Here is a 24,419-nt window from a genome sequence, read left to right as displayed (position 1 = left end):
GCAGGCAGGATCTGACTCCAGCTGAGAGACGTGGTCTCCCAAGGCCTGCCCTCGTGCATCTGACTCTGAATGCCAACCTGAGCTCGGGTAGGAAGTCACGGACGGCTTTGCACACAGACTGTGCATATGAGGCAAGAGTTCAATGTCATTTCCTAGCAACATCTGGAATGTCTCAAAAACAGACTTCTGTTTGGTTAATTTTACACAAAGTCAAGTGGAAATAAGAGAGCAAACACCCCAACACAAGGCTTTGGTTTGTTTTACTTATGTCTCTTAAATGCTTTGTGTTTCAACGGGCCCATTAAAGTTACTTTTGGAAGGATTTCGAGGGAAGTCTGTAATGCAATGGGTCCATCAGAATCCCAATGAGGGTGGTAGGAACCAACGTTTGTAATTAGATTTTTCTATTGAGATCATTGTGAATAGGCACACAATTATAAGGAATAATGCCATGGGGAAATCCCATGTAACTTTACCCATTTCCCCCAAACTGTAATCTCATATCACATCCAGGGCGTTAATACTGATACAACTCACCAACTTCATTCAGACGCCCCCACATTCACCTGTGTGTGTGGGGGTGGGGTGGGGTGGTGTTTGTTTAGCTCTGTGTCAACACTTTGCTTTTCACTGAGAAGACGGTGGAGTGATGGCCAGGGACCCTGAAGGACGAGGCCCTGGAGGAAGCCTGCCCGTAGCAGGAGGGCTCCCGGCCGACATGGCACTGCCTTTATCTGCGTGCACCACACCAGGACACAATTATAAAAAACAAACTCACTTAACCTAGGCTAATGACAGCAGGAGAATCGCCCCCATTCTGTATTAATGGAAGTCAAATGGTGCCAAGCGCCATGGTAATTACGCAGAGGTTAAAAGCTTTCCAAGCAAGCCTTTCAATAACTGACTTTTTGAAAGACCTCTGGGACCTAAACAAACTCCCGATATTTATTCAGGCTGAAATTCTGACTCTCATTTAGATGGCTAAATTAATAAGCGTGGAGGCCGCTCCTCTTCTCCGACGACGCACTGGCTTTCATGTACCCCGCAGAGATGCATTAACATTCTGTAACACCATCCATTATTTGGAATTATTAATTCATCAGTTACTCAGTTGAAAAATCTGATGAGTCAATATGGCGAGAGGCAGGGAACGTGTAAGACCCTAGTGAAAAATTAGCAGATTGCTTAGGAAACAGTATTTAGGGAACACAAAGTGAGAAAAATCTTTCATAAATAATATCGAGCCTCTCGGGGGCCCTGCGTGTGCTCCCTCGTGAGTGGTGTCCCGTTGTTTCAGAATTTAATCTTCACACAGGCCACAGGCTGAGCCCCCAGGAGGGGTCTGCAGGAGGCTCCCTGGGATGGACTGCAGGGGTGGGGGCGGGTGATGGTCAAACACGACCGACGGGGACCAGGACGCTCAGGTGCACCAGAGGCACCCCTCCCTGCAGCTGGCCAGGGCGAGGGGGCCTGACCAGGAGAAACAGGAGCCATGCCACCCACATGCAAAGACACAGGGACACCCAACCCTCCCAGCCGCATCCCCCAGGAACTGCCATGGGGGTCTCTCCCATTTAGACAGGACACCCCAACCCTCCCAGCCACCTTCCCCAGGAACCGCCATGGGGGTCTCGCCAGTTTAGACCGGACACCCCAATGCTCTGAGCTGCCTCCCCCAGGAACTGCCATGGGGGTCTCTCCAGTTTAGACAGGACACCCCAACCCTCCCCAGCTGCCTCCTCCAGGAACCACTGTGGGGGTCTCCCGGTTTGGACAGGATACCCCAACCCTCCCCAGCCGCCTCCCCCAGGAACCGCCATGGGGGGGTCTCACCAATTTAGACAGGACACCCCAACCCTCCCAGCTGCCTCCCCCAGGAACCGCCATGGGGGTCTCGCCAGTTTAGACCAGACACCCCAATGCTCCGAGCTGCCTCCCCCAGGAACTGCCATGGGGGTCTCTCCAGTTTAGACAGGACACCCCAACCCTCCCCAGCTGCCTCCTCCAGGAACCGCTGTGGGGGTCTCCTGGTTTGGACAGGATACCCCAACCCTCCCAGCTGCCTCCCCCAGGAACCACCATGGGGGTCTCGCCAGTTTAGACCAGACACCCCAATGCTCCGAGCTGCCTCCCCCAGGAACTGCCATGGGGGTCTCTCCAGTTTAGACAGGACACCCCAACCCTCCCCAGCTGCCTCCTCCAGGAACCGCTGTGGGGGTCTCCTGGTTTGGACAGGATACCCCAACCCTCCCCAGCCGCCTCCCCCAGGAACCACTATGGGGGGTCTCACCAATTTAGACAGGACACCCCAACCTTCCCAGCTGCCTCCCCCAGGAACCGCCATGAGGGTCTCCCGGTTTGGACAGCTCTTCCAGATGACCATTCACACACGGTGGCAGACGGCCAATGACAGATTGTGGTCGCTCACGGTGGCAGCATCTTCCCATCCTCTTAACCCCGTGATTAGTTGGGTGTCTGCAGAGAGACACTTAATTAGCACTTGTTAAATGGTGCTGCACCACGTCCGGCCCATGCGCAGGCTCTCAGGGCTCTGCGCACACAGTCCTGAGATGAGCCTCAGCAGGGTTGCTCATGGCCTCTGTGCAGACACTGCGCCCTCCCTGGGGCCCTCAGCCCTGCCCGGAGCCCCCGCCTCCTGACCTCCAGGGAGGTCTCGCTAATGGCCTGACAGCTGGCAGAGGCCTGGGAGGCGGAGAGCCCAGGTGGTCATCATCTCTGCTCCCTGACCGCCCCTCACGACCCTGGTGGAGCAGGAGGCGTGCTGGGCAGAGCAGACAGGGCCCAGTGCTAATGAACTCCGTGGACACACAGCCCTGCCCCGTCCCCGGCAGACTCACGGGCAGCTCTGCTCCTTGTTCCGCAGACGCCGAGGGACCACGGGCACGGGGGCTGAGCCTCTGACAGATAAGCTGACGGCCGGGGCCCAGAGAGCTTTCTTCCGCCACTTCTCTCGGGCACTCACACTCACACAGCAGAGCTGACAGCAGACTCGTGGGGCACCGCCTCCGCCTGCGTCTGTGAGGCTGGCCGGGCATCCTACTACTGAACGGAGAGGGCCAGGCCCGCAGGTGCCGGGTCCAGCCCCAGAGGCCCTCCTGCCCCTGGCCTGGCCTCAGCCTCGCCGCAGCCTCTGGTCATCCAGCGCCCTCGAGAGGGGCAGCAGAACTCAGGGGAGCAGCTCTGGGATCTGCCTGCATCTACAGCTCCCCCCAACCTGGAGGAGACGGCCTGGGGGTCCAGGAGTCACCCCTCCCTGCACCTGGAGGACATGGCCTGGGGGATCCAGGGAATCAGCCCCCCCACCCAGAGGAGATGGCCTGGGGGTCCAGGAGTCAGGATCCCCACCTGGGGGTCCAGGAGTCACCCCCTCACCTGAAGAAGATGGCCTGTGGGGTCCAGGAGTCAGGACCCCCACCTGGAGGACATGGCCTTGGGGGTCCCGGAGTCACCCTCACACCTGGAGGAGATAGCTTGGGGGTCCGGGAGTCAGCCCCTACTGTGCCCAAGTCTGTAACTGGCCAGGTACAGAGGTGCCTGGGGACCCTGCAAGGCCAGCACCTCCAGTTTGCAGCCTTGTACAGAGGACACGTGGGCACTGCAGGCCGGGTGGACTGCGAGCCCCCTGCCCCAACCCTGAGTCATGATGGACGTCTGTCTCCTTCCATCCGGGAGCTGGCTCCGTGGTCTTGGCACCGTCCCCCCAGAGAAAGGCCAGGACACCGATGGGGAGGGCCTGTAGGTGAGATGGACGAGGACGCACCCCACGGGGAGAAGCTGGAGCCCCGAGGGGAGGAACCCGTGCCCTGGGGGGAGGAGCCGGCGCCTGAGCGGCCGCTGACCAGCATCCGGACCATCCCCGAGCTTCGGGCTTGGAAAACATGGCCTGACTGAAGCCCATGTGATCGCTTCCATTTAGTTTGCTTTTTGTTGTTTCATTTCTGGCAAGTGGGGAAATAGTAGCTTCTAGAAATTCATGTGCGTGAAGACTGACTAACTGGGGTCCATTCCAGGGAGGTGACCACGTTCTGGCCACTGTGTGTTGGGGACAGCTGTGGAAAGAGGCGGGTGGGTCAGGATGACAAGCCCCTGCCCAACCCAGGACTCTGAGGGGCAGCCTCCCTGGACAGGTGTGGAAGGACGGAGTCCTCGGGGCTCCATGGGTGCAGGTGCAGAGAAGACACACACATGTGCTCAGGAGTGCTTCTCCCTGAGGGGAGCTGGCTGTCCCGAGGGCAGTGCGGGCAGCCGAGGGCAGAGCACAGCAGAGGGGCCCCGGCCGTGGACGGGAGGGTGCAACAGGGGACTGCAGCCCCTTCCCTGCTGCCCCTTGGAGTTGAGCGCAGGTGGGAGAGCGCTGGCCACTAGCCCGGCCCTGACCACAAAGCCACACCGGGCTGAGGGCTCGGTCTGACCCACCTGGTGGGTGCAGGAATCCGGAGAGGCCAGGAGGGGTCCCTGGAGGAGGCGGCAGGGCGGGGGCGGCCACAGCTGGGCCTCCCGGGTCTTCATGCAATGGTGCTGAGTCATCTCTTGACAAAGTCTCCAGCCCGGGCAGGCCCACAGCTGGGCCCAAAAACTTCCAGGGCCGCAGACCTCCTCGTCGCCCAGGGCAGCTGCTGTGTCTGCTTGGCCCTCCTGCCTGTGGCCCCGGGCCCCCAACCTCGCCAAGGCCTGGACTGCAGCTGAGCAGTCCCGGGCCCCAGGACACAACCCTCCCCAGAAGAGAACAAGGTGGGTCCAGCTGGAAACAGTGGCCCAAACTTCTTTCTCACCTGGCCTCTCCTAGAATCAGGGTGGGAGAGAGACCTCCCCAGTCCTGGGGACACTGGGGACGCTCCATCAGGCTGGCTGCAAGTTTAAGATGCACGCATATCCCTCTTTCCAAGAAACTGGGTCATTGAGAATCCCAGGTGCAGGAATTAGACAGAAAAATGTCCTGGAAGAATTGTCTTTGCTTCTGTATTTCACTGACTTACTTTCCTCAATTCAGAATACGGTTATACAGGCTCTTTCTGCTTCTAATTATTTTGCGTTTAACAGGTTTGAAATATCTTAACCATGTAGACTCATGTACATCCTCAGAAAACACAAAGAGAAACATCATCCCACAGCAGCTCCGTGGGGCTCCCGGTGTACAGGCTCTGGGTCTCTCCTGCCATTGAAGGGACCTCCGTCCTGTGTCCCGTCCCCCCATCCCACCCCTGTGTCCCCATGTCCCGCCCCCAGGGCCCCCGTTGCTGCCTTCTGTCCCCTGAGACTATCATCCAGGTGAAACTCAGCATTTTTTCTTCTTGCCCCATGCCCACTCCCCCTGGAGCTCAGCTCCTCCCAGCTCTACCTACCACGTGCTGACCCGTGTCCAGCCGCTGCCCCCAGTCCAGCCCCAGGACCCCGACCCCTCTGTCTCCCGCTTACCCCTGAGCCCCACCTCCCTGAGCCCTGCATCCCCCGCGGCTCCTCCAGGGCTTCCAAGCGACGTGAAGTCCTCCTGGGCTTGGCTCTCCCTCACCCCCCAGCATCTCCCCACCCAGCCCAGCTCCTCTCCGGTCATCTCATCAGAACAGCACTGGCCATCCTTCACGGAGAGCCCCTCCTCTGCTCCTGCTTTACTTTTCTCCCCAGACCCTGTGTTGCCTTTGGACATGCAATCACATGGTCGGCCCTTCCCCGCTTGGAGCCCAGCTCCGTCCAGCAGGGCCTCAGCCGGGAGGCGTGCGGGGACAGAGTGGAGGCTCAGAAAACGCCAGGACTGTGTCCTCAAGGGTGCCGCTGTGGAAGCTACCCTCCAGGGCGGGCGTGAGCCTTCTCTGCCCCAAGGACCCTCCCCAGCCATCCCCACGGCCTCATTTACAGGGGCCCTTGGGACCTGCCCCATCCCACAGCGAGCAGTGCCCAGGCCTCAGGGCTGAAACAGGAAGGGCGGTGGCCGCTGTCCCCCAGCCAGGCCGAAGCCCACCTCTGACAGCTCCCTCCCACCCATGGTGTCCCAGGAGCCTGGCCGGTGATGTGATGATGAGCAGGCGGGGGACAGGATGGGGGACATGGGGGTGGCCTCGAGGCCTGGGGGCCACGGCGCCTCTGCCCACTCTGCACACGGGGCAGGAGGCCAGGCGCCAGACAGAGAGCCATGTCCAAGGCGAGACTGTGTCACAGGAGGGCCCGGGGCAGACTTCAAGGTCAGCGCTGCTCACAGAGATGGAAAGAACGGACTCCAAACAGCAAATGCAAAATACACATGTAAGAAGAAAACCTGCCTTAACAGGAGCCCTTGAAACATGTGTGAAAACATCAGCTTGATTGCCCTGCATGTGCTGGGGGTCAAAGTTGACCCTGGACAAGGGAGTATTTGAGAAGAGAGGCCCGTCCAGAGCCCGGCCTCTGGACATGTTCACGAGACACTCACTTCACAAGACAGAAAGGAGCAGTTTCCTTTGGGCAGTGCTAATAAAATCTAATCACCCAATAAAAACAATAACAACAAACCAAGATATACAAGAAACGTCTCAGAAGCCTAGCCCTGCAGTAAAGTGACCCTTGAATCAATAAACACGGTTCCAGTGCAGCGAGCTGAGACCTGACTGAGAAATTCACACACTCAATCTTGGTAGAAGATTGGTCTTCTCCTCAATCGTGGTAGAATCCCAGGATGAGGCCACGGCAGCCATGGAGGGAACACGGGTTCCTGGCCAGAACCTGGTGTTAATGAGAAGGGCACTTGACTTTCCAAGTTACTGAAATCCCAATGAAACAATCAGGAAGGTGTCATCCAAGAAGAGCAAAACATTCCAAGTGAAGAGCTTCAGGATCGGTTTGATCCAGCAGCTCAGTCGTTTCATAAAACACTGTACGTGGTTCTTTTTCTCTGGCAGCAGCTCTGGGATAACATAACAGTTCTTGACCTACACCCAGAGAGAGAGCAAGAACTTGGTCCCCAAACCTGCCACGGTGAGGAGGTCACACAGGTGAGGCCCGACCAGCGAGGTCTCTCACAGACGAGCTGGTGGGCAGTGGGAAGGGGGCCTGGTATCGAGGCCACCACGTGCCCACCGCAGTCTGTGATGGGAGCCCAGTTCAGACCCGCTCACAAGTCCCCCTGCGCTTCACACAAGGTGGGGTGAGCGGCCTCCTCACTTCTCTCCATCCTCTGCGGGCAGGAGTCCCCCAACTTTGTTCCTCCCCATTCCTGCCAAGTGGGGTCCCAGACCCCACACACATGGGGCAGATCCCCGGGCCTGTGTGAGGAGGATGACTGCAGGGAGGACCCCGGCAAGGTGACAGGACCCTGGGTGCATGCGGAGGGTCAGTGCTGGGCAGGCTACGAAGGGCAAGAAGGTGGAGGGTGGGGTATGCGGGCGCCTCCACCCCGGCATCTGTCTGCTGAGGGCGGGTTCAAAGAGGGGCCGCCAGCCTGCATCCCGCCTGCAGGGCCCGCTGACACCCAGGGTCCACAGCCTGTCCCCCGTCCCCGAAGCGGTGGCCAGGCCCCTGTCGCCGCTGCCCTGATCTTGCTCCAGCCACGTCTGCCTGACAAGGAGCCAAAGGGGGTCAACAGGCTGGAGCCGCAGCCCCTCCCGCTTCAAGTCTGTGCCTGCCAGCTTCACCCCTGTTGAGCAGTGTCGGCTGCGAGGAGGTTTCCTGCTCTTTGAAAGGACGGAAGAACGGTGCCTGCCAGTCCCTCCCATCCTCTCCTCCCTGACACACGAATTAAAGCCGCATAATTAAAATCCACAGCACAGCGCAAGGGCGTGAACGCCCAGCTCCTCCAGGAGAAGCCGTCCCCTGATGGGAGGACGCTCTTAAGATACACTAGCAACAGTCTCGGCAGGGTGGAGCGTTTCTGCTTTGAAGCTCTGACACCTTTAGAGAGAAGAGAAAGCTCTTTGGGCGTGTGGGGTGGACTAAATCAAGGAAACAAGCCAGCGACCATCCCTGCGGACCTCAAGTATGCAGGAGGCACTCACTCTGTGCAGCACCTTCCTAGCACTGGGAATGCATAGCAAAAACCCCCCCAGACTCTGCCCTCGAGGACGTAAGATTCTAGAGGAAAGACAGAAAATGTCTGATGAAAGCTATCCTGACTACAGGATGGCAGGAAGTCCCCCAGGAAGACTGAGCAGAGGGGAGGTTTACAGCCTCCACCGGGAGAGGGGAAGAGCCCATGGAACTTGGAGAGGGTGGGGAGGGCGCCTGTGGCTCCCAGGAGGTGCGGATGGTGTCAGGGTGCCAGAGGCTGGGGGGGTGGGGGACGAGGGGGCGGGGGAGAGGGGGAGGGGTGGGGGAGAGGACGGGGTAGGGGGTGGGGGAGAGGGGGAGGGGTGGGGGAGAAGGGGGAGGGGAAGGGGAGGAAAAGGAAGAAGGTGAATGAGTTGAGCAGGTGTTACATTTTGTCAAATGCAATTATGTAGCAATTGATGTGCTCCTATGATTTTTCTTCTTCAGTCTGCCTTGTGGGGATTACACGGATTGATTTTTGAATATCGAACCAGCCTTGCATCCCGGGAATAAAGCCTGCTTGGTCAGAGTGCATCATGCTCCTTAGAAACCACTGGATTCAATTTGCTGGTGTTTGTGGGAGACTTACACCCAAGTTCACGAGACACATTGGTCTTTAGTATTCTTTCTTATTTTTTGTACTATCTTTGTCTGGTTTGACATCAGATGATATGGACTCATTTTTCAATTTAAACAAACTAGATGAGTGTCAAGGCCACAGCCTAGTGTATCTGAATTTTCTCAGGGGAAGCGAGTGAAGCCGCTCAGTCGTGTCTGACTCTTTGTGACCCCATGGACTACACAGTCCATGGAATTCTCCAGGCCAGAATACTGGAGTGAGAAGCCGTTCCCTTCTCCAGGGGATCTTCCCGACCCAGGGAGAGAACCCAGGTCTCCCGCGTTGCAGGTGGATTCTTAACCTGCTGAGCCACCAGGGAAGCCCAAGAGAAGCAAAGCCAGTTTTAATAATGTCTGAATGGGCATGAAGTGATGGACTCAGGGACTCATCTTCCCACCAGTGGAATCCAAGATGGCAGAAATGAAGTCCTCCTCCTCCTCGTCAACATCACCTTCGTCCCCATCGTCGCCAGCAGCAACATCCACAATTGTCCTACATTTTCCTGCTGAACTTGCTCTGTGCACAGCATGAACCAGAGTTATATGTGTGTGAATAACTGCTTCCCTGTCTGAAAGGGGGCTGGCTGTCTTGAATGTCTAGTTAGCTATCACCATCCCAGGATTAAATGGGATTCTGCCCGCAGTGAAGGGGGATAACTCGTCACCCCATCAGCCTCTGAGGAGCCGGGGACCAAGCATCTCACACAAGCCAGTCTCTGCTCCAGGGCATGAGCGCAGGGCAGACATGGCCCAACCACCTCGAGTGACAGCTCCTTGGAAAGGCCAGACTGGGACCTGTTATTCCCCAGCCAGGGACAGAGCGTGCTCCATGGACTGAAGCCTGAGAGGGAGCCAGCGTCTCAGAGCCAGGACGGTTCATTAGCAGCAGGTCGCTTCCCGCCCTTACGCGCAACACCCTTATAACCTTGGAGCTATAGCCTCGCCCTGGCTGGAAAAGTGCTTCAGCTTCAGAGGCACCCTATTATTGGGAGAGAGTAAGCTTTCCTGGAAGGAAAACTAAAGTCGCACGGTCTGGCCGGGTGTGTCTTTGAGGTCCCTTCTAGCTGACCGAGGAGGACGAGGCATGCAGATGGGGTGGACCTGTTTGGGCGTTAACTTTCCTCACATTTCTTAACGTTTCGCACAAAGAACCAGGGATGGTGCTGCAAACACGCACCAGGACAGTGGGGCCCAGTCACCCATAGAGGGGACTCGTCCACTCTGGAGATGGGCTCTGGTGTCCAGGAGCTCGGGTGTCTGCATTCGGGGCTCTGGAAACAGAAGCAGAGTTGACGATGTGATGACGAGCCTGAGTCAGCATCCTTCCAGCCAGGCTGAGGCAGCCAGGACACCCCGGGGCTCCTGCTGGCCCCTCCCTATCAGGGCCAGAGGGAGCTGGCTGCCCGGGGCTGGGGGCCGGGGCGGGGCGGAGACACACACACAGTCTACACCCTGACCCCCTCGGTGGGAGGGACTGTCTCCTCTCTCACTTTCAGAGGCTGTCAGAAGTTGATCTCTCCTCCCAAACACCAGCTTGGGGGGAAATCTCTTTCCTTGGCCTCCCTGCAGATCAGCCCTGGCTGACCCCTTGCCCAGAGCCAGGTTCCCCTGGGAGCCCGTCTTCGCCCCAGGTTTCCCGGTTCAGCTGGCATCACCAGGGTCGCCTCTGGGCTGCCTGCTCCCAGAGACACCCACTTGTCAGCCCACAGAAGGGGACTCGTGGGCGGGCCCGGGCTGACAGTCCAGCGTCCAGTGAACCTGAGAACTGCTCTGGGGCTCTGCTGTGGCCTTCCCGCCTAACCCTTAATTAGTGTCCAGCCTCGCAACCCCTCTAAGTGGGGCTCCTGGGGGACAGGCCGCCGGAAGGGGGTAAAGAGGAGGAGATGAGTGCAAAGGCACGGTGACCAGGTGGACAATTAGAACGTGCCCTCCCAGACGCTGATCTCCTAATCTACCGCTCTGAGCTTCCCAGACAGCCCTCTCTGCTTCTCAGAATACAATTTAATTTTTGTGTACAGAGTTTTCTGAAGGGCATAAATGCATTTTCACTTGATGCCCCAGTAATTCAGTTTTAAACGAAGCATAAAAACTCAATAAACAGCAAAGAGCTAACTGCATGTGCCAGGCTCGTGACCTTTCCCTGTTATTTCTGAATAAATAAGAAAGTGGGTAAAAGTCACATATGAAGTCGATGGCAAATTTTTCCCATCGTCTGTTAGAAAATCAGCCGGAATTGACAATAATTTGATAGTTCATGCTTGAGAGAGCTCCCAAGTGGGGATCTGAGGCCGGAGATTGACTCTCGTGACGATCCCGGGGAGATGGGCGGTGGGCAGGCTCGCCTGACCTTGAAACCGTCCCCCGAGCCCAGACGCCCATAATCAATGCAGACTCTCTGCCCCCAGGGGCCCCCACGAGCAAAGGGGAAAATGAAGATTCACAGAAAAGCCGCACAAGTGGATTTTTCAATCGGCTTCTCAAATGCCTGCTAAGTGGCGGGCCCGAGCCGCATGCATACTGCATGAGCGCAGGACAAGGACAATCACCGGGGACAGAGCGCCGCGCCTCCTCCCTGGCCTGCTGCAAGACTGCTGGTGGGCGATGTGAGCTGCAGCCCCCTTAACCCCCGGCACCTGCCGTCTGGACCAAACACAGAGACTGCAGCCCACCCCCAGCATCCAGCTCGCACTCTCCCTGAGTCCAGGGCCCCCCATGTCCGGCACCCCCAAGTCCAGTGGCAGGACACCGGCCGCTTGGGACAGTGACCATTAGGAGGTGCTCCCTGCGTGGAGTGATTAGGCCCCTCCTCGCCATGTCCTGGGGCTCCGGCCCCTGCAGGAACGCATCTGCCTCACCGCTCTGTTTTCTGTGAGTCTGGGCCCAAGTAGTTTCCTTGACTTCAGTCCCTCTGTCCTCTAGTGTCCGGTGTCCTGGGGCCTCTCGGGGACCCACCTCCTTTCCTCTCCCTCCTCCATCTGGCGCCGCCTTCTTCGGAATGCAAGCTTTGTGCCCTGTGAGTGTGAGTCTGCCTGCACACGGCTGAGTGCCTGTAGTGTGAATGTCTGGGAGTGCTCACATGTGTGTGTGTGACATGTGTGTGCACGCACACACATGGACAGGCTGGGATCCAGGTGACCAAGCTTCTCTAACCTGCCACACGCTGAGCCCCATTTGCCTCGGGCAGTTTGGGGGTCTGTCCTGCCTGCCTCCACACCGCACCCCAGCAGGACATGTCATCAGCATCAGAAATGGGGTGTCATCAGCTGGGCGCTTTAGAGCCTCAGCATCTCAGGTGAGACGCAGGTGGCGGGCGGCACCTGCCCATCCTCTCGGCCCTGGGAGCTCCAGGCAGACGTGCCACCTGTGAAGAGCGAGCCCGGCTGGCGGGGAAGCCCTGCTAAGACTCGGCAGGTGCCCTGGGACCATGCATTCTGGCTGTAGGAACACGGGATCAGGGGGCCCAGCTGCAGCTCAGCCAGCACCCCTGAGGCCTGGCCCCAGTGTGACTTCAGGGGGATGACCCGTCATGTTGTGACTCGTCTGTGGGAAGCCTGGCTCTGACAGCAGAGAGAGCTGCCCATGGAGGGACACAGGGCAGCTGCTGGGCAGGGCCAGGCTGAGGACCGCCCCAGGAGATGGTGCAGCCGCCCCCTGACCTGGGTCTAGAGGGCCCTGCTGCTCAGTCCCCTGAAGAGTCAGTTCAGGCCAGGTTGGAGCGCCTGCGGTGAGGCTCCGGCTGAATCACGAAGTCACTCCGGTGACCCTTCCTGGCCCCTGCTTCCTGCTGGAGTCCGGCTGCTCCCCACCCAGGCAGGCCCCAGGCTGGCAGCTGCAGGAAGACGGCCGTTATCCCGGTCCACCCCCCTGCCCCTCAGGTTTGGGGATGCAGAGTTGGACACAATGGAGCAGACGAGCTAACTGAGCCCCCCACCCCTCCGGTCTGCGCTCACCCGGGCGTCCACGCCGGTCCATCCTTGGTCCACCCCAGGGCACCCTCAGCCCCACCACGCTGTGGGTGAGACATGGGGGTGGGACGTCTCCACCCTCCCGGCTGCCACCTGCAAACGTCTCTGGACACCTCCTCACCGCTCTGTAAATCCAGACTAACAGCCCGGACATGGGAATGAGGCGGGGTGAAGTTAGACCATCAATCTGGCCTCAAGGAACACAGATGTTGCTTGTTCTGAAAAGAGGCTGGTCCACCCGGAATGTTCTATTCACAGAGGCCAGCTGACACCCCCCAGGGCTCCACTCAACAGAGCCAGGGTACCTCCTGTGGGCAGGTGGGGAGCTTTGGGACCTGGAAGGGGGACTGTTTCTGCTGTTACAGGGAGCAAAACGCTGAGGGTCACACGGTCTCAAGGGAGGGGCTGTGGACAGCAGTCAGGAGGCCCACGACACTCCAGACAAGAACGACGGGGCTCCGGGTGGCGTGCAGTGACAGAAAGAGTGAGAAACAGCCCGGACCTTGATGTATGTTGAAGGCAGAGTTGACCTGAATTTTCCGATAGATTAGATGGGCGGACGACAGCTGAGAGAAGGTCAAGGTAGGCTCTGAAGATTTTTAACTAAGGTCAAGCAGCAGCTGGGCTGGCAGGTCTGACATGGTGACAGTTCCGGCCCAGCGGAGGGTCAGGAGCACGAGCGGAGAGAAGCTCAGAAGAGACAAGGAAGCCTCACGCGACACATGCCGTGTCCAGTGACCCGGCCTGCAAGCCATTGCATCGTCCTCACCCTGAGGAAGGAAGCTACAGACACGGGGCCCTTCTAAGTTCACAAAAGCCTTGCTTACCGGTTATCTTCGCTTCTGAGACTTAAGCCATATTAGCACCACCTGGGGCTTCCCGATGGCTCAGCAGTAAAGAAGCTCACTGCCAAAGCAGGAGGCGAATGAGACGTGGGTTTGATCCCTGGGTCGGGAAGATCCCCTGGAGGAGGAAATGACAACACACTCCAGTATTCCTGCCCAGGAGATCCCATGGACAGAGGAGCCTGGTGGGCTACAGTCCGTGGGTCGCACAGAGTCACACGTGCCTGAGCAGCTGAGCGCACACACAACACCATTTTACAGACGAGGAAGCTGATCCCAGAGGGGTTATGACGCCCTCAAATGCTCGTGGCCAGTGTTATCAAGGTGAGATGGGACCCAAGTGTTCTCACTTCCATCTTGATGAGTTCAGGGAAGTGGCTGAGTGAGGGAAGTCTGGATTGCTCTTCCAGCTTGATCCCAAAAGACCTTCAGCTTTGCTTGTGACCTCAACAAGCATAGAGAGGCATTTGGGTGGCCTTCAGCTTTTGGCAAATATAAATAGAGCTTCTGTGACAGGTTTGGGTGTGAAGTCTTTATTTCTCTGGGATAAATGTCCAGGGATGCAATCTTGAGGTCCTAGGATAATTGTACATTCAGTTCTTTAATGAAGCTGAGTTTCCAAGATGGTGGAGTACAAAGACGCTGAATTCACCTCCTCTCATGGGCACACACAAATACACTATTTACAGAACAACTGTTGATGAAAAAGACTGGAACCTACCAGGACTGATCTTCTATAACTAAAGGTATAAAGAAGGAACCACACCAAGGCGGGTAGGAGGGGTGGAGTCAGGGTAGAGTCAAATCCCAGAGCCCTGGGTGAGCGACCCCAAATCCCTAGAATAATCACGATTACAGAGGTTCTCCCCTCTGACCAAGGGGTCTCAGATCCACGTTGGGCTCCTCGGCCCTGGGGTCCCGCACTGGGAAGTTGAGCCTCCAGACTGTTTATCTCTGAAGCCAGCAGAGTTTACTTTCAAGAAAGTCGTGAGGTTGTAGGAAATAGAGACCCCATGCTTGAAGGATGCACACAAATCTTACACATTCCAGGACCCAGGGCAGAAGCAGTAATTTGACGAGACCCGGGGCCCAGGCCCACCTGCTGGTCCTGCAGGGCCTCCCGGAGCGGCCGGGGCAGGGCCAGCGACAGGTCCCCCGGGGGACATGGAGACTGGTGGGAGCCCTGCTTGGGAGCTCCTTCAACTGCGTGGACACTGGGGCTGGAGTATAAGCAATAAAATATTTGAATCGTGATGCTGTACACCTGAAATTAATATATTGTAAACCAACTGAACCTCAATAGGAAAGAAACAGAGAATGCCATGCTGCTTCCCAGAGTGGCTGCACCATCCTAAATTAACACCAGCCACGTGCCCGGGATTCTCGGCGTCCACACAGCACGTTGCAAGTCTTCGGCCATTCTGACCGATCCGGTATCTCACTGTGGTTTTAACTTGCATTTCCCTTCTGGTTCATGATGTTGAAACCCTTTCGTGCACTTACTCGGCATCTGTACGTCCTTTCTGGTGAAAGGGCTCTTCATGTCTTTGCCAGTGTTCTAACATGATTGGTGTGTTTGTGTCTTAGTGTTGAGCTTTAAGAGTTTGTTTATATTCTAGATGCTTGTACTTCGTTAGGCGTGTGATTTACAAATGTTTTCTCCCAGTCTGTAACTAATGGTTTCATCCTCTTAACAGGGTGTTTCAAGTTGTGAAATTGTAAATCTTGAAGACATCCGATTTGTCATTTTTTTTTAATAGATTGTATTTTTGGTGTCAATCAAAGAATTTGTTTGCCTGGGAAGCTAGTCCTAGGTTCCAGATACTTTATCTTCTTTTTCCCAAAAGTTTTGCGGTTTTATACTTTACTGGTAAATCCATGATGCGTTTTGGGTTGCTGTGTGCTTAGGCTCTCACTTGTGTTTGACTCTTTGTGACTCCCATGGACCATAGCCCACCGGGCTCCTCTGTTCATGGAGATTCTCCAGGCAAGAACACTGGAATGGGTTGCCATTCATTCGAGGTTAATTTTGTACAAAACGTGTGGTTTGGGTCAAGTTCATTTTGGGTATGCAGTCATTCACTTAGAGAAGGGAATGGCACCCCACTCCAGTACTCTTGACTGGAAAATCCCATGGATGGAGGAGCCTGGTAGGCTGCAGTCCATGGGGTCACTATGAGTCGGACACGACTGAGTGACTTCACTTTCATTTTTCACTTTCATGCATTGGAGAAGGAAATGGCAACCCAGTCCAGTGCTCTTGCCTGGAGAATCCCAGGGACGGGGGAGCCTGGTGGGCTGCCGTCTATGGGGTCACACAGAGTTGGGCACGACGGAAGCGACTTAGCAGCAGCAGCCGTCATTCACTGCTTCAGCACCACTTGTTAAAAGATAAACCTTCCTCTTGAACTGCTTTTGTGCCTTGGTCAAGAATCAGCTGGGTGCACTTCATGGGTCTCTTCCCAGGTTTTCTGTCCAGTCCCCTTAACTACGCGTCTGTCTGTCTGCGGGGACCACGGTCTCATGACTGTGAGTGCAGCCTTGAAGCTGGATCACCTCATTCCTTCCACTTCCCTCTTCTTTTTCAAGTGTTTTTAGCTATTTTAGTTGTCCCTTGGCTTTTCTTATCCATTTTGAAATAACATTCTTTATATCTATTAAAAATCTTGCTGGGGTTTTGATAACACTTGCGTTAAAGGTTGTTAGATAGTCAGTCATGTGAACAGTGGTCTCCCTTCCCTCCCGGCCTCTGCATTTCTTATTTACTTTTCCTTCGTATGCATCTTCCAGCCTCAGATCCTCAGCACACTGTCCGTGGGGTCCTGGCCGTCCGTGCGTGCATCTGCCGTCCCCGCTGATGCCGAGCTGCCACCTGGTGAGGACGCCCTCCTCCTCTCCTCCTTTCCTGCCGCAGCTGCTTCCTCACGAAGCAGAACGGAAGCACCATCCAGCCTCGCTGTGGTGGATTCCTCTGAGAGTGGTGGGAAGAAATCTTTCAAGGGCCAACACTTTACTCACCCACGTCCCCCAGGTGACAAAGATGGCAGACTTCAGTCTCCTCCCCTCCATCTCCGTGTCCATCTTCATCCCCAAGTTCTGTCTCCGTCTCTTTCTTTCTCTCTTTCAGACGACCCATCTTAGAATCAGAATGCATACAGAGAAAGTTTGCCTTGAAAGTCTGACTTGAAGTCAGATTCTTCTGACATAAGCTTAGTTTGATTTGCCAGGTAAGTTGGAGAATGATGACTGCCCTCGCCAATTATGATGTTTTCCTTAAACCCCACAAATGACAGACGCAGCTCTCAGAAAGCACACGCAGAGTACACACAGGCACGCCTCTTTATACTGGGCTTTGCTTTCTTGTGCTTCACAGATATTGCTTTTTTAATAAGTTGAAGGCCTGTGGCCACCCTGCACTGTGAGACGACGCTTAAATTTTTCAGCAACAAAGTATTTTTAATTAAGGAATATACAGGTTTTTTTTAGCCTTAATGCTATTACAAAATTCCTAATAGGCTACAGTATAGTGTAAATGTAACTTTTATATACACTGGGAAGCAAAAGAATTCATGTGACTCCCTTCATTTTAATATTCACTTAATTGCAACAGTCTGGAACCAAAACCATAGTGTCTCTGAGGTGGCCTGTGAACAAAATCCAGCATCATAGTTTACATTCTACGTCATTAGACATACAGTAACAAATCTGGATTTCGACTTGAAAACTTTGGAGACATTTCATAGATTTTTGAAGTCATTCCGGAGGAAGAAGAACTAAAAATTTAAAGACCACTAATCTAAAAGTACAGTCACACGGACACACAAACAGGATTGCTTCTGCCAAAAATACCAGTCCATCCTAAAGGAAATCAACCCTGAATATTCACTGGAAGGGCTGATGCTGAAGCTGAAGCCCCAGTACGTTGGCCACCTGATGCAAAGAGCTGACTCATTGGAGAGACCCTGATGCTGGGAGGGATTGAGGGCAGGAGGAGAAGGGGAGACAGAGGATGAGATGGTTGGATGGCATCACCGGCTCAACGATCATGAGTCTGCAGAAACTCTGGGAGATAATGAAGGACAGTGAGCCTGGCGTGCTGCAGTCCCTGGGGTCGCAAAGAGTCGGACGCGACTGAGCGACTGAGCAACGACAACCAAGATTAGCTGGGAACCAACGCAAGAAAGGGTGAGCGAAGGACTGCTTAATGATGAGCGAGACGCAGCACACAGGGTTAAAGCGACCGATCTCACATGCGGCGTCTAACGCAAGAGGAAGTCCCAAAGAAGCCATTTTAAAAAGTGAAGCATTAAAAGATAATAAAAGTTGTAGAGACGGGGTGGAGTATAAAGCTCAGAGCAAAAGAACAGGAGTCAGCTTCACAGGAGTTTGTTTCCTCTAAAAACAGCTCTCTTCCTGAGAACCAGAAGCAAATATGACCAAAGGCGTCCCGTGGCAGTGAGCACCGACGTACCTGTTGCGTTTTTCTTGATTCCTTCTTGTGTGCTTGAAATAGGTGGTAATTTCTCCCGAAAGCCTGAGTGCTGCTACAAACAGAGCCGTGAATTCAGAGCCGCTTCTGAGGTCTTTATTCTTGCTTTCCTTGGCCTTCTTCCCTTTTATCCTCTCAGGCCCAGGATCAGGGCTATCTTTTTTTTTTTTCCAATCTATTTTGAAATTGCTTTTCTTGAAGCACTGAATACTCGAAGCTGAATGAATATAAGCAAACACTGAGATGTTCACAATAAAACGCACTGTTTGAGGGCACGCTCTCAAGAGTTCATTAAATAATACTCACTGCTGAGAGCGCCAGGGCAGGCCCAGGGTTGGCACAGGCATCAGGGTGCTGGAGTCTCTCCCTGGCTCACCTTCTGGGAGCTTCTGGGCATGCTGGGCCTCCCCTGCAAACCTGCTCCCCACGTAGGCCCTGAGTCTTTAACTGCCGCCCTCCTCCTGTGACCAAAGCTCAAGGCCAGGGAGGGTGTGCGGGGCCAGCGTGGCTGCTGTGCCCCTAACCTGCCCTCACATGCACGCTCTCTTACACACGGGCACACACACAGGCACTCAGCTTGTTGGGGAAATATTATTTTTTAAAAAATCAGAATCTTCCCCCAACCCAGAAAACCTCTCCAAATCGGTTCTAGAGAAAGGAAGCAGGTTTGCCCTTGCATAAGCACTAAACCAGGATTGCCAGGCGTCTCAGGCCACCTGTTGCAGGGAGACCCGCCTCGGCCGCCCAGAGATGCTCACTCCATCCACGTCTCAGAAAACAGCCAGCGGCCAGTGACAGGGTCTCTGTCCCCTCGTCCCAGTCAGTCCTGAGTGATCAGGGTGAGGTGGGCTCCTCAGCTTCAAGATAACTTGGTGAACTGGAGTGAGACATCTGCCAAAATGGTTTCCCACATGGACCTGGGTGGGGCCCTGGCCCCTGGAGGCTGCGTTTCGTGGAACCAGGGGCCAGGTCCTGAGCTGTGGGAGGTGAGAGTCTCACAGGGCTGTGAGCACTCGGGGTGTGGGCACTGCAACTCTTACTTTTAGGGTGTATCTGCCTCTCCAGCCCACGTCTGCAGGCGGGGGTCCAGGCAGGGCACAGGCCCACACAGGTGTGCATGCACACGCCTGGGCTTCCTGACTGCGCACACCTGCTCTGCGGCCCCTCCCGCGAGTCCCCAGTAACCAGGACGCAGGCACGTGGATGAGACCTGCAGCCCTCGTCCCCCAGGTGGCCTGTGGCCCCCACCCTGGGCCTCCTGGGCCCCTCCGTCTTGAGGCGCAGCCAGCGGGCCGTCCTTAGACCGGCCTGCTCCCGCTGCTCTGCCTCTGCGGCCAGGTCCAGCCAGGCGACCCCGGGGACCCTCCTGACCGTCTCCCTGCCGCCTCCAGAGACCTCGGGGAATGGGAGAATGGCCCACACCCCTGGCGAGACCCACGGGGCGGCTCCCTCAGCGCAGCTCTGCTGTCACGCGCTCATCAAGACGCGATTCCAGGAGGGGCTGTGGAGGGAGACTGGGTGTGGGAGGCCACCCCCCACCACCCGGAGCAGCCCCCCACCTCTCCCCTGGCAGTGAGGACAACAAGTACCTGCCAAGCTCCGGACACGGCACTCGGCGCTGGCCTGCAGCCGTCCGCACCCCGCCTGCCCCGGGCCCCTCGCAGGAGCTCTGATGGCCGGGGCTCTGCCTGTCCAGCCGAGGCAGTGACCAGGCTCCACACCCGCCAGGACAGCCGGACCACGGGGCTTGATCTGACCCCGCCTTGCGTTTCTAAATAAACCATCACGGTTTTAACTCAGGAAACCTGGGTCTTGCTACATTTGCGCTGGGACGACCACCACGGTGGGGGAGTTAACGCAGGGGGTGGTCCAGGCCCTAGATCCTCCTCTTCCCACGGCCCCACGCCCTCCCTGCAGCCTCACCACCCTCCCGCTCCTCCTCCAGCCCTGGGACTCAGAACAGCCCCTGCTCTGAGACTCCGCCTCTGCTCAGGGCCGTTCTGAGCTAAGCACCAATCATGATGTCTGATTGCACCGCAGCCACCTCCGGGCCCAGAAAAGAGACCATTCCCAGGACTTTACAGCTTCCGAAGCCCTCAGTGGTCGTAGCTGCTGCTGCCTCTTTACAAAAATAAAATCTAACCTGTGTTGCCTTAATCATCCCACTTTTGAGATAAGAGTGTTTGACACACGTGACTCACGTCTGTAAATAACATATAATTTAGCTTTACCTTGTTTTGAACTCTCTATAAAAGGAACGATACTGAATGTACTCTATGCCTTATTTTGTTGTTGTTCCAAGAGCTTGCTTTTGAGAACCATCCGTGTTCGATGTGTGCAGCTGAAATTCACTCATTTTCAGCACAACGTGATGTTACGTTTATGGGTGTGCTCCATGCGAGACATCCGCCTCCTGCCAGCAGCAGTGAAATCCTCTCGGACTTTGGTGCCGTGGACAGCACAGCTGTGTGCATTCTCACACGCGTCTCTAGCTGTACGTGTGAACACTGCACAGTCTAGATGCTCCAGTCTGAGAAGCGGACCTGCCGGCCTGCAGGAGATGTGTGATCCCGGCGCAAGGTGAAGCCAGGCCGGCTCGAGGAGCTGACGCCTCCCTCTTCCCAACAGCCTCAGGGAGCGCCACGCACAGGTGCCCTCCTGGTGTGCGTGGCCACGTGCTGTTGTGTGCACGCGTGTGCGCGCTGGTGGGTGCGTGCACGTGTGTGTTGGGTCTCACGTCACTCTGCACTGTCCCGCTTACGTAGAATGCTGAGCGTTGTCTCGGGCGTGCACGCATCTTCCAGGCTCTCCCTGCCCTCTGTTTGGCCCACTTTCTTCTCTGCTTCCTGACGTGCGGAGGGTCTCACGTTCTGCTCCCCGATGCACCACCAGGCCCGCGTTTCGCAATGATTTCTGCCACCTTGCTGCTTGTTCCCTCCCTGACTTTGTGGTGTCAGCTGCTGGAGGCTGCTTTGTTTCATCAGCATTAAAATCTTAAGTCTCTTGCTTCTTCATTGTTGCTTTTTCTGTTTTAAGAAATACTTTCCTACCCCAAGGCCATAAAATTATTCCTCTGTATTGACTTCTAAAATGCCCTAGTTTATCTTTGATATTTTGGTCTTTAATTCAAACAGAATTCATTTTTGTACATGGTATGAATTGGGATCAAACTCCACTTTTTTGGGGGATGAGAATAACCAGGATTATTTGTTGAAATATCTGACATTTCTATTTCTCCCTTTTATTAAGAGACGCACACAGGTTCTGTTTCTAGACTCTATTTGGTTCTATTTAAAAGCAATTGATCAGGACTCTTCTCCTTAGAAAGAAAAGAAAAAGAAAGAATAGAAAAATTTGCCAGAATTTTCACTGGAACTGAATCTATTTTATAATTTAATTCCAGGGAAATCAATATTTTTATAATAATATCCCACAGTCTATGTATATGGTTTATCTTTCCCAATTTTTATCTCTCATTAATTTTTTCAGAGATTTTATAATTTTCTCCAAGAATATCTTATGTGTGTATTCTTAGATTATTGCTGGTACTTTAATTTTTAATATTATTAGATGCTTTTGGTATTTAAACATTTACCTTTATCAGACAGTTTAACTGAATCAATTGAGAAAAGGTATCATTTTGCTCCTTTAATTTATTCATGTGAAGAGATACAGAGGCTGATTTCTACAGCTAACATTCTCTCGCACCCCTGGATAAGCCCAGTTTAGTAGGTAACATTTCCTCTTTCATGCGCTGTTGCATTCTCCTTGTTCACTAAGACCGTTGTGTCTGTATTTATGGGTGATTTTGACGCATTCATACTTTTCTCATGATGTTTTTGTTTGAGATCAGAGTTTATCTACTATTAAGATCGTACAAGCCTCTTAAAATGATTTAGTGAATGCTCACTGTGTATGGGATGGAAAACGTGTGTTTTGTTCCACAAAAATTTGGTAGTATTTGCCTTTTAAAAAGTTGGGTGTCGTACTTTCTTTGATGGAGGAATTTTTCATCTGTGTCCCTAAATGGCAATGTGAGAATTAATGTTTTTTTTCTTTCCTCTGCTTCAATTAGATCTGTTGTCTTTCTTGTAATTTATCTATTTCACCTAATTTTTAAAATTTATTGGTGCTAAATTATCCATACTGTTATCTTTTTAATCCTGGCTGCTTCCTGAAGTTACGATCGCTTTTCCCTCCTAAATGTACACTGTGGTTCAGCCCTTCCGTCTTCATCCGTCTTGAGGAAATGTGCAGTCCTGATGAGCTGCTCAAAGAACTTCCATTTGATTCCGTTAATTTTCATTTTCAAGTTCATTAATTTCTGTGTCTTATTTCCTTCAAACTCCTTCAGTTATTATTCTATTTTTAAATTTCTCAGTTTCGACATGACTTTTTGGCTTGAGTGTGTGCTAAGTCCCTTCAGTCCTGTCTGACTCTTTGCGACCCCATGTACTGCAGCCCGCCAGGCTCCTCTGTCCATGGGATTCTCCAGGCAAGAACACTGGAGTGGGTTGCCCTGCCTTCCTCCAGGATATCGTCCCAACTCAGGAATTGAACCTAAATCCACATCTCAGGCAGGTTCTTCACTGCTGAGCTACCTGGGAAGCCCCATGTTTTGGTTTACTGACATTTTAATTAAGTTATTAATTTATATGATGAGATGATATTGAGCTATTCTATGGAGAGCTTGCTGTCTCTTTCGATTCGTTTAGACTTTTTAAGAACAGTTTGTGGGCTGGTGCTTCTGTTTTATTTTATTCTTTTTAAAGTTCCCATATGGTACAATGGACTTTAGAGGGCACGTGTGGACACTCACGAGTTTCAGCACGTGTCTGGATCCAATCATCTACCGGGAGGGAATTCCGTCCCACCGTGTCCCTCCCGGGATTCCCTGGTCAGTCACACCCCGTCTGGCTCCTGAAGAGGCAGCCCTGCTCTCTCCTGCAGCCCCATGTGTCTGCCACCCGGATGTCATGAAGAGAGAGTCACTGCATGGGGGGCCTGTCGAGGTAGTTCCTTTCACCCACACGGTCCCTCGGAGACCCCACCTCCTGGTGTGTGCGTCTGTGTTCCGTTCGTTCACACCGAGTCCTCTCCTACAGGGCAATTCCATGGCCCGGATTCTGTCGTATTCCACTCTGCTATCCTATCGCTCAGCTGTATCCAGTGTGGATCCTGGTGCTCCTGCCAAAAGACGTTTGCATTCTTTCCCGTGTTTGGCTATGAATAGGGTCGCCCTTAACATTGGTGCACACTCTTTACACAGACGGTGAGTTCCGTCTCTCTGGGGTGAATACTTGTTCAGTTCAGTTCAGTCGCTCAGTCGTGTCCGACTATTTGCAACCCCATGAATCACAGCACGCCAGGCCTCCCTGTCCATCACCACCTCCCAGAGTCCACCCAAACCATGTCCATTGATTCGGTGATGCCATCCAACCATCTCATCCTCCTTTGTTCCCTTCTCCTCCCACCCTCAATCTTTCCCAGCATCTGGGTCTTTCCAAATGAGTCAGCTCTTTGCATCTGGTGGCTAAAGTATTGGAGTTTCAGCTTCAACATCAGTCCTTCCAATGAACACCCAGGACTGATTTCCCTTAGGATGCACAGGTTGGATCTCCTTGCAGTCCAAGGGGCTCTCAAGAGTCTTCTCCAGCACCACAACTCAAAAGCATCAATTCTTCACCACTCAGCTTTCTTTATAGTCGAACTCTCACATCCATACATGACCACTGGAAAAACATAGCCTTGACTAGATGGACCTTTGTTGGCAAAGTAATGTCTCTGCTTTTCAATATGCTCTCTAGGTTGGTCATAACTTTCCTTCCTGTAAGTACAAATATTAAGTTGACCATTTCCAATTTTTAGTGGGTTTTTTTTTTTTCCATTTATGTATTGTGCTCTTGGAGCCAGGTCACAAGATTTTCTGCTATGCTTTCTTTCAAAAAGTGTGTAGCTTACACATTACATTTAGAACTGAGGCTCATTTGGGGTCAGCGTTTGCATAAGAGTGAGATTTAAGCCAAAGGTGACTTTTTTGGTAAATGGAGATCCAATTTTCCAACATCTTTTCTGGAAAGACTATTCTCTTCCGCTGACTTGTCTTGGTGACCGTATTAAAAATCACCTGGCCCCCTCTTGTAAGCCCTTCTAGGCTCTGTGTTCTGAGCCTCCGTCTCGTTGTTCAGTGGCTAAGCTGCGTCCTGCTCTCTGTGACCCTATGGTCTCCAGTGTGCCGGGCTTTCCTGTCCATCACTGTCTCTCAGAGTCTGTTCAAATTCATGTCCCCTAAGTTGGTGATGCCAGCTAACGTTTCATCCTCTGCCACCCCCTCCTCCTTTCGCCCTCAATCACTTCCTGCATGAGAGTCTTTTTCCAAATGAGTGGGCTCTTCATACCAGGTGGCCCATTGATCCGTGTATTTATCTCTTCATGAATATAAGGTCCTGATTACTGTGGCTTGAAGCTGGTCTTAACAATATGTTAGTT

General features: G+C 54.0%; 3 long non-coding RNA genes across 6 annotated transcripts; 1 reads left to right on the top strand and 2 right to left on the bottom strand.

Annotated features, from left to right (window-relative positions):
- Window positions 1-904: 904 nt before the first annotated feature.
- LOC123465643 lies at window positions 905-2,479 on the bottom strand. Its single transcript, XR_006640899.1, has 2 exons — window positions 2,291-2,479; window positions 905-1,162 (listed from the first exon to the last, which is right to left on the bottom strand). It is a non-coding gene; the product is annotated as an uncharacterized LOC123465643 (long non-coding RNA).
- Window positions 2,480-8,581: 6,102 nt separating this feature from the next.
- Window positions 8,582-12,703, bottom strand: LOC123333141. Its single transcript, XR_006550290.2, has 3 exons — window positions 12,582-12,703; window positions 9,809-9,902; window positions 8,582-9,148 (listed from the first exon to the last, which is right to left on the bottom strand). It is a non-coding gene; the product is annotated as an uncharacterized LOC123333141 (long non-coding RNA).
- On the top strand, window positions 10,846-17,368 carry LOC123333140. Of its 4 annotated transcripts, none has more exons than XR_006550288.2 (4): window positions 14,053-14,187; window positions 14,745-14,874; window positions 16,232-16,316; window positions 16,569-17,368. It is a non-coding gene; the product is annotated as an uncharacterized LOC123333140 (long non-coding RNA). The 4 variants fall into 4 exon arrangements; XR_006550286.2 differs by having other exon boundaries at window positions 16,232-16,472; XR_006550287.2 differs by having other exon boundaries at window positions 16,232-16,668; window positions 17,052-17,368.
- The last annotated feature ends 7,051 nt before the right edge of the window (window positions 17,369-24,419 follow it).

This window comes from Bubalus bubalis, chromosome 4 (genome assembly GCF_019923935.1).
Source record: "Bubalus bubalis isolate 160015118507 breed Murrah chromosome 4, NDDB_SH_1, whole genome shotgun sequence".
Lineage (NCBI taxonomy): Eukaryota > Metazoa > Chordata > Mammalia > Artiodactyla > Bovidae > Bubalus > Bubalus bubalis.
This window is presented reverse-complemented; position numbering and strand designations above follow the sequence as displayed.